Genomic DNA, 9,497 nt, shown 5'->3' with positions numbered 1-9,497 from the left:
CAGAAAATCCAATCAACTTAAATCAAGACAAGGAACTGATATATTGATATACTGATTTTTGGTGAACTGATGAACTGATCTATACTGATTATACTGATTTATGATGAAATGATGAATTGAATTATAATAATCTAAACGGTATTAATGGAATATTAATTACTATTTACTATTACCTTCACCACTAATAATATAAAATACAATTTATTTAGTATATTTAGAACATTATAAGTGCTAATATTTCTATATACTTCTATATATCTATATATCTCTTTATAAGTAGTTACAAATGATAAATAAATATAGGAATTAAATATAATAATTATAATTGTTAAAATTAAATCAAGGTGTTAGCTGTTATATATAGCATAATACCGTGTTTCCCCGATAGTAAGACCCCCCCGATTGTAAGACATATGGGGGGTTTCAGGGGGGTCGGCTAATGTAAGCCATACCCCGAAAGTAAGACATATGTCTTACTTTCGGGGAAACACGGTACTACGTAAAAGCGGTGGAGCTGTGCGCGGTGGTGCGCTGCGCCCAGAGCTTGGGCCACCCGGCGGGCGAGGCGGCGGCCCTGGCTGAAGCGGCGCAGCTCTGGCTGCGGCACGAGCGGGAGCTCCGACTGCGCTTCCTGTGTAAGCCCAACGCCGACAAAGAGACGTCCAAAGGCGGACGCTTGAAGCTCAGCGACATCGGCGCCGAGGACAAGTCCAGCTTCAAGCCTCCTCGGCTGGCGGAGGAAGCGCGGTGGCGGCGGCGGCAGGCTCCGGAGGGAGCTCGGGCGGTGGCCGCTCCGCCGCTTCGGCCAGGGCCGCCGCCTCGCCCGCCGGGTGGCCCAAGCTCGCGCCACCGCCAGCTTGGGCCACCCGGCGGGCGAGGCGGCGGTCCTGGCCGAAGCGGCGGAGCGGCCACCGCCCGAGCTCCCTCCGGAGCCTGCCGCCGCCACCACACTTCCTCCGCCGGCCGAGGAGGCTTGAAGCTGGACTTGTCCTCGGCGGGCGAGGCGGCGGCCCTGGCCGAAACAGCGCGGCTCTGCCTGCGGCATGAGCGGGAGCTCCGACTGCGCTTCCTGCGCAAGCCCAACGCCGACAGAGACGTCCAAAGGCGGACGCTTGCAGCTCAGCGACATCGGCGCCGAGGACAAGTCCAGCTTCAAGCCTCCTCGGCCGGCGGAGGAAGCGCGGTGGCGGCGGCAGGCTCCGGAGGGAGCTCGGGCGGTGGCCGCTCCGCCGCTTCGGCCAGGGCCGCCGCCTCGCCCGCCGGGTGGCCCAAGCTCGCGCCAGCTTGGGCCACCCGGTGGGCAAGGCGGCGGTCCTGGCCGAAGCGGCGGAGCGGCCACCGCCCGAGCTCCCTCCGGAGCCTGCCGCCACCGCCACGCTTCCTCCGCCGGCCGAGGAGGCTTGAAGCTGGACTTGTCCTCGGCGCCGATGTCGCTGAGCTGCAAGCGTCCTCCTTTGGACGTCTCTGTCGGCGTTGGGCTTGCGCAGGAAGCGCAGTCGGAGCTCCCGCTCATGCCGCAGGCAGAGCCGTGCCGTTTCGGCCAGGGCCGCCGCCTCGCCCGCCGAGGACAAGTCCAGCTTCAAGCCTTACTCCAAACACGGCGCGGATAAGGAGGACTCCTCGGCCGGCGGAGGAAGCGCGGCGGCGGCGGCAGGCTCCGGAGGGAGCTCAAGGCGAAGGGCGCTTCGGAGACGCCGGGTGGGCGGGCGAGGCGAGCGGCCGGAGCTGCGCCCTCCTTCGCCCGCCTCCTTTCCGGCAGCTCCGGATGGGGTGGGCAGGCGGGGATGCGGATGTGTGTCCGTGTGTGGGGGGGAGGGTGCTACTACTTTTTACGGGACACGGGTGTTGCGGGTTCGGGTAGGTGGGTTGGCCGGGTGTGTCTTATTTTTTCCAATATAACACATACCCCGAAAGTAAGACATAGGGGGGCTTTTGGGGGTAAAAAGAAAGTAAGACACTGCCTTACTATCGGGGAAACACGGTATACCTTAAATGTAGCCATTGTATAAAATATATTGGACTGGTAGAACATATTGGATTTATATTAACTGAAACTATTTAATTGATATTAAGTGAGACTATCTATCTTGCTGATAAGAAACATTTGTAATAACTTGTATGGTAGAGTGGGGTGAAGTAATAAGGGTGATAAAAATGGCAACATTTCAGAAATATGCAAAAAAACCCATCTTCCAATCCAACATTAACAACAGGTTCCCCATCAACCCAAAAATCAATAGTCAGTATGCTAGCAACAGAAAAAACAAGCAATATTTCACAGACAACTCAGGAAACATTAATGGCAATCCAAGAAACAATGCTAAAACTCCAGGAAAAATTAGATAGAAATCATGAGACAATGAGGGAAGATATACAAAAAATGGATAATAAAATTGAAATAATTCATCAAATATTAGAAAAAAACGAAAAAAGAATAGAGCAAATAGAAAAGAAAGTAGAACAAAATGATAAAAAAGTAGTAATAGATGAAAAACTCTCACAGATAAATAAAGAATTAGAAGAATCGATAATTAATTTTGAAATGGATCGAGCTGAATTTTATATTAGATTTCAAAATGTAGAAGAGGAAAAAAATGAAAATTTGATAGAGACAATGACAGAAATGATTGCCGCAATATTACAAAAGGACATACAAGAGACAGCAAGTGGAATAGATGAGATTTTTAGGGTGCATATGAACTATGCCTGAAAATATAAGCTCCCTAGGGAAGTACATGTGAGATGTGTTTAAAAAGAAAACAGAAATGAAATATTAAGGATAGCAAAAGATGAAACAATAATTTATAAAGGCAAAGAAATTAGAGTTCTTAAGCAAGTACCTAAGAAATTAAGAGACAATCGTAGAGTATATCGCCCGTTAGCAGAATTATTAAACGAAAGGAAAATCCCCTTTAGATGGTTAGTCCTGGAGGGAATGCTTATTACATGGAAAGGAAGGAAAATAAAAATAGGCAACGAACCTATGGCACAGGAATTTTATGAAGAAATTATAGCAGAAGAAAGGATGGAGATAGAAAGTCAAAAACAGGCAGAAGAACCCTTGATTGATTTAGATAGTGAGAAAGAAGGGACCTCTAAAAATAAAGAACAGGAGGAAGAAAGAATGTTAGCAAGAGCCCAGAAAGAAAATAGAACAAACAGAAGGCAAATAAGAAACTAAAGAGTTATGGGAACGGAGGTTAAACTAATCTCAATTAATGTAAATGGTTTGAATTCATATATTAAAAGAAAACGTATATTTAACAAATTACAAAAACAAAATTTAAATATTATTTGTCTACAAGAAGTACATATCCCACAAAAAATTGAAAAACAACTGGAGAATGAGAAATTAGAAAAAGTATTCACAGCTCTATCGTATAACAAGAAAAGAGGGATTGCAGTACTGTATATGTTAAAAAAGAACTAGACCCAAAGAAAATATATGCAGATAAAAAAGGAAGAATTTTAATAATGACAGTGACAATTGCCAATGTATCTGTAACATTAGTTGCCATATACGCACCAAATAAAAATCTCAAAAAATATTTCCACAACTTATATCAGAAACTAATTGATTTAGAGGTGGAAGACATTTGCATGATTGGAGACTTGAATGGCATAATCGACCCTTTAAAAGATTATAAAAGCACCAATAAAAATCGATATAAGAAAAGAAAAGTGCTCCCGAAAACATTCCACCAAATGTGCGATGAATTAAATTTGAGAGATTGTTGGAGAATAAGAAATGTAAATAAAAAAGAATACACATTTTATTCTAATGCACATCAAAGTTGGTCCAGAGTAGACATGGCGTGGGTAAACAATAAAATAGGAAATCTGATAAAACAAATTCAAATAGATAAGAATGATTGGGCTGACCATAACCCAATAAAAATTATATGGAATGGAGAAAAAAAAATAGGAGATGGAAGTTAGATTTACAATTATTAAAAGAACAACAATATATAGACTGGATTGAAAAAGAAATGAAATTATTCTTAGAAGAAAATAATAATCAAGATACCTCTCTACCAAACCTATGGGATACAGCCAAAGCTTACCAGAGAGGACTAACAATAGCATACATATCTAGAAAAAATAAGGAAAAAAGACAGAACCAAAAAGAGTGGATATATGAACTGGGAAAACTAGAAAAAGAATACCAAAATGATCCTGGAAATCAAAATATAAGGCAACAAATTATGCTAATAAAACACAAGCTATAATTAATAGATCAAGAAGAGGTAATAAGGAAATTAAGAGTAGTAAAACAAAACCAATTTGAGCATGCGAACAAACCTGGTAGATGGTTATCCAATATATTGAGAAAAGAAAAGGAAAAAAAATCCAACAATTAATTGATAAGAAGGGAACAACACATTATCAATGGGAAGGGAAAAAAGAGATAGCACTGGAATATTATAAAGAACTATATAGTAAAGATAACATTAAAGAAGAAGATATACTAATATATTTGGAAACATGTAAAATTAAACCTATAAGTAAAGAAGATAAAGAAATGTTAAACAAAGAAATAACTAAAGAAAACTAGAAAAAATAATCATGAAACAAAACAATAATAAAACACCAGGTCCAGACGGGTTCCCAATTGAATACTACAAAGTAACACTACATACAATAGGAGAGTTATTATTAGAAATCTATAATAATATGTTAAAAACTGGTGTACGTCCGCAATCATGGCAAGAAGCCAATATAACATTGATACATAAAGAAGAAACAGATGCAAAATACATTAAAAATTATAGACCAATATCTCTACTAAATGTAGACTATAAAATTTACATGTCAATCATAGCAGACAGATTGAAAAAAATTCTAAACAAAATAATACACCCAGATCAGAATGGATTTCTGCCGCATAGACAAGTTAGAAACAATACTGTATAAGAATCACTCTAAATATGCTAGAATACTATGAAAGTCATAGTGATAAGGAGTTTATAATGTTATTTCTGGATGCTGAGAAAGCCTTTGAGAACTGAAATTGGAATTTTTTCAAAAAATTGATAAATATTATGGACCTAGGGACAAACTTTGAAAAAATGATAAATAAAATCTATTCCAACCAAAAGGCAAGGATCCTAATAAACGGAGACCTGACAAATTCATTTGATATTATGAAGGGAGTGAGACAAGGTTGCCCCCTATCCCCTCTAATTTATATAATGTCTATTGAAATTTTACTTAACCAAATCAGGGAGAATATACAAATACAAGGCATCAAAATTAAACAACAAACATATAAAACACAGGCATTTGCCGATGACTTGGTACTCTTCTTAGAAGATCCAGTCAGCTCGATGGCAAATATATTAAAAGAATTAGAAACCTATGGAAATGTGGCCGGATTAAAAATAAATAGGGAAAAAACCAAAATATTAACTAAGAATTGTAAACAAGATCTAATCATGACATTAACAAAAGAGACAGGGTTTCAAATAGGAAAAAAGATTAAATATTTAGGAATTTGGTTTACTGCAAGATATTCTTCATTAAAGGAGTTAAATTATATGAAACTACTGAACAAAACAAAAGAGGATTTAGAAAAGTGGACGAATTTAAATTTATCCCTAATAGGAAGGATTAATACCATAAAAACTAACATACTCCCAAGATGGCTCTACCTTTTTCAGACAGCTCCAATACAATTAGATAAATCATTTTTTACAAAAATAAATAGAATAATCTCAAAATCTATCTGGTGTAATAAAAAACCTAGGATAAATATGAAAGCTTTACAAGATGTGAGAATAAGAGGAGGATTTGGCCTTCCAAATCTAGAATTATACCATCAGGCTGCTAAACTATTATGGATTAAAGAATGGGTTAACCCAAGGTTCGACAAACCCAGGCGCCTGGTCGCCAGTGGCGCCTAGAAAATGTTGTCTGGCGCCTAGAGCCGCCTGGGCAGGGCGCTGCGGTGCCTCTGACCTCTCCGCTCCTGCCCGATGCCGGGGTTTCTGGCGCTCTCCTGCTGGGTCCCAAAGAAGGCAGGCAGGAAGGAGAGCTCCATTCTTCGCGCCTTTTTCCCGCCTTCCTTCTTTGGAGCCCAGCAGGAGAGCGCCAGAAACCGCGGCATCGAGCAGGAACCGGGAGGTCGGAGGCACCGGCACGGCAGCGCCCGCCCAGCTGAAGGTTCCCTGTCGGCACTGGCGGTGGGAGCGGGGGGGGGGGGGGGCCGCGGCTGCAGCGGCACAGGCAGTCGCGGGGAGATGGCGGGGGGAGCGGGGGGCGGCTAAAGCGGCCCCGGGCACCGTTCCCTGTACGCTTTTCCAGGGGCGCGCAGGGAGCCGCGGCCACCCGCCCGCCTACCGGATTTCCCTCCGCGCGGCTGGGGAGGTGGATTCGCCGCCCCCGCCAGCCCGATCTCCCTCCAGTGGCTGGTGACGTAGTTCTACCGCCCTCGCCAGCCTGATCTCCCTCCGTGGGGGGGTGGGGGGCGACGAACCGACGACCGGGGGCTGTCCGTCCGTGTTGGGTGGTGCAGGGCAGGCACAGGCAGCCCCAGGGGAGAACAAGGGAGGGAGAGAAAGGAAAGAGAGAGTAAGGGAGGGAGAGAAAATTGAATGAAGGAGGGAGAGAAAGAAAGAGTAAGAAGCAGAAAGGATAGAGAAAAAGGAAGAGAAAGGGAGGGTGAGAAAGGAAAGAGGGAGGAAGGGGGGGAGAGAAAATTGAATGAAGGAGGGAGAGAAAGAAAGAGTAAGAAGCAGAAAGGATAGAGAAAAAGGAAGAGAAAGGGAGGGGGAGAAAGGAAAGAGGGAGGAAGGGGGGGAGAGAAAATTGAATGAAGGAGGGAGAGAAAGAAAGAGTAAGAAGTAGAAAGGATAGAGAAAAAGGAAGAGAAAGGGAGGGAGAGAAAGGAAAGAGGGAGGAAGGGGGGGAGAGAAAATTGAATGAAGGAGGGAGAGAAAGAAAGAGTAAGAAGTAGAAAGGATAGAGAAAAAGGAAGAGAAAGGGAGGGAGAGAAAGGAAAGAGAGAGAAAGGGAGAGAAAGGGAGGGAGAGAAAATTGAATGAAGGAGGGAGAGAAAGAAAGAGTAAGAAGTAGAAAGGATAGAGAAAAAGGAAGAGAAAGGGAGGGGGAGAAAGGAAAGAGGGAGGAAGGGGGAGAGAAAGAAGATATGAAGGAGGGAGAAAAAGAAAGAGAGATAGGAAGGAAAGAGGGAGAGAAAGGAATGAGAGAGAAAGGGAGGGAGAGAAAGGGAATGAAAGAGGGAGAAGGGGTGAGAGATAGAAAGGATAGACAGAAAGGGAGAGAAAGGAAAGAGAGAAAGGGAGGGAGAGGAAGGAAAGAGATGAGAGAGGAAGGAGGAGACAGAGGGGGTGAAAGCGATGTCAGGTGGAGACTCGGCAAAAAACCAAGTTTGCTTAAAAAAAATTCTGGCTCCTAAATTTTTTGGCTGGCTCCTAGATTCTGAACAACTTTGTCGACCCCTGGGTTAACCTAGAAAACCCTAGAATCTTAGCAATAGAAGGCCATGACATTAATGAAGGCTGGCATGCACACTTATGGGGAAAAAATGTAAAGCATACACACTTTAAACAACACCAAATACGGAACACCTTGCTGGAACATTGGCGGAAAGTCAGAAAAAAACATAGTGAAATACCTAGATGGCTCTCCACATTGGAAGCTCAAATCCATCCAAACTTAATTAATCAAAGGCTAACAATAACATATGAAGACTTATTGAATACTAAGGGAGGCATAAAAACCAGGGAAAGACTTAAAAATGAAGGCATAGAAATAGATTGGATGTTATATTACCAAATACAAAGTAGATATAAAAAAGATTTAGTAGAATTCGGAATAAGTAAAAAATTAAATGAAATAGATAAAATTTTAACAGGCCCCGACAAGAAATTTATTACCAAAATGTATAACTATCTACTAAATTACGAAAACAGAAGAGATAGTTAAACACAATATGATAGCGTGGATGACCAATTTTTGGCTATGCTATCCAATTGGAAGACTGGGAAAAATTATGGAAAATAAATTATAAGATAACATTATATCTTACAAAGAAAATCTATACAATTTTTTTTTCCGTTGGCACTACGCCCCGGCAAGATTAGCTAAAATTCATACTAATACGAGTAACAAATGCTGGAAATGCAAAAAAGAGGTAGGAACCTATTATCACATGTGGTGGCTATGCGCAGAAGCAAGGAAATTTTGGAACCAAATTCAGATCTGGATGGAAGAAATATTAGGTTATAAATAAGAGTGGAAACCTGGAATGTATTTACTAGGAATAATTAGAGGACAACACAGTAAAGAAAATTATTATCTAATAACCCATATATTAACTGCAGCAAGATTGGCATTTGTGCAAATTTGGAAGCAAGAAAAGACGCCAAATGAAGAGATGGTAATTAAAATATTAGACTGCGCTAAATTAAGCAAATTAACTTACGAAATGCAAAATTAACAAAATAAAAACTACTACAGAGTATGGGAAAAATTGTACAACTGGATCGAGAGAAAAAAGAGAAACTAGCAGTAAAACTATTATGTACAATAAATGGAATTGTAAAAAACCCAATTTATGTTTTATGTATACAGTGGTACCTCGAGATACGAGTTTAATTCGTTCCGGACCTGGGCTCTTAAGTCGAGCAGCTCTTATCTCGAACGACTTTTCCCCATAGGAATTAATGTAAATAATTTTAATTGGTTCCAGCCCTCAAAAAACTCACAAAGTTAGTCTAAATTATGCAGAAAGACATGTTTTTAATGAAGAAATGTACATGTACATATAAATGAATAATGAAGTTTCTTTCACTTAACTTGTAAACTTTCTTAAACTTTTAAATTTACATATGTTCAACTTCTCTGCCACCCAATCCTGTAGGACAGAGGTCCCCAACCCTTTTTGCACCAGGGACCGGCTTTAAGCGATCAAGAGAGGAATGGGTGAATGAATGGACGGAGGGTGGGAAGGAAGGAAGGAAGGAAAGAGGGAAGGGACAGGAACAGAGGAAGGAAGCAAGGAAACTTATGAAAGGGGAGAGTAAGAGAGGAATGAGTGAAGGGAGGGAGGGAGGGAAGAAGGTGGGAAGGAGAAAGAAAAGAAGAAATAGAGGAAGGGAAGGTAAAAGAGAGAAAGAAAAAGAGCAAGAAAGAAAGCAAGAAAGAAAGAAAGAAAGAAAGGGGGAAGGGACAGGAACAGAGGAAGGAAGCAAGGAAACTTATGAAAGGGGAGAGTAAGAGAGGAATGAGTGAAGGGAGGGAGGGAGGGAAGAAGGTGGGAAGGAGAAAGAAAAGAAGAAATAGAGGAAGGGAAGGTAAAAGAGAGAAAGAAAAAGAGCAAGAAAGAAAGCTGCAAGCACCCCCCCGAGCCCCCCAGGCCGGCTGCAACCTTTTAAAACACGCGCGCCGCTTCGCAGCTGTCTCCTGAAGCCGAACGCGGAAGTTAGCGTTTGGCTTCAGGAGACAGCTCCTTGGCGCTTGTATCTCGAATTTGG

This window comes from Erythrolamprus reginae, chromosome 2, assembly GCF_031021105.1.
Source record: "Erythrolamprus reginae isolate rEryReg1 chromosome 2, rEryReg1.hap1, whole genome shotgun sequence".
Taxonomy (NCBI): domain Eukaryota; kingdom Metazoa; phylum Chordata; class Lepidosauria; order Squamata; family Dipsadidae; genus Erythrolamprus; species Erythrolamprus reginae.
The sequence above is the reverse complement of the archived record's forward strand: the minus strand, read 5'-3'. Positions refer to the sequence as shown.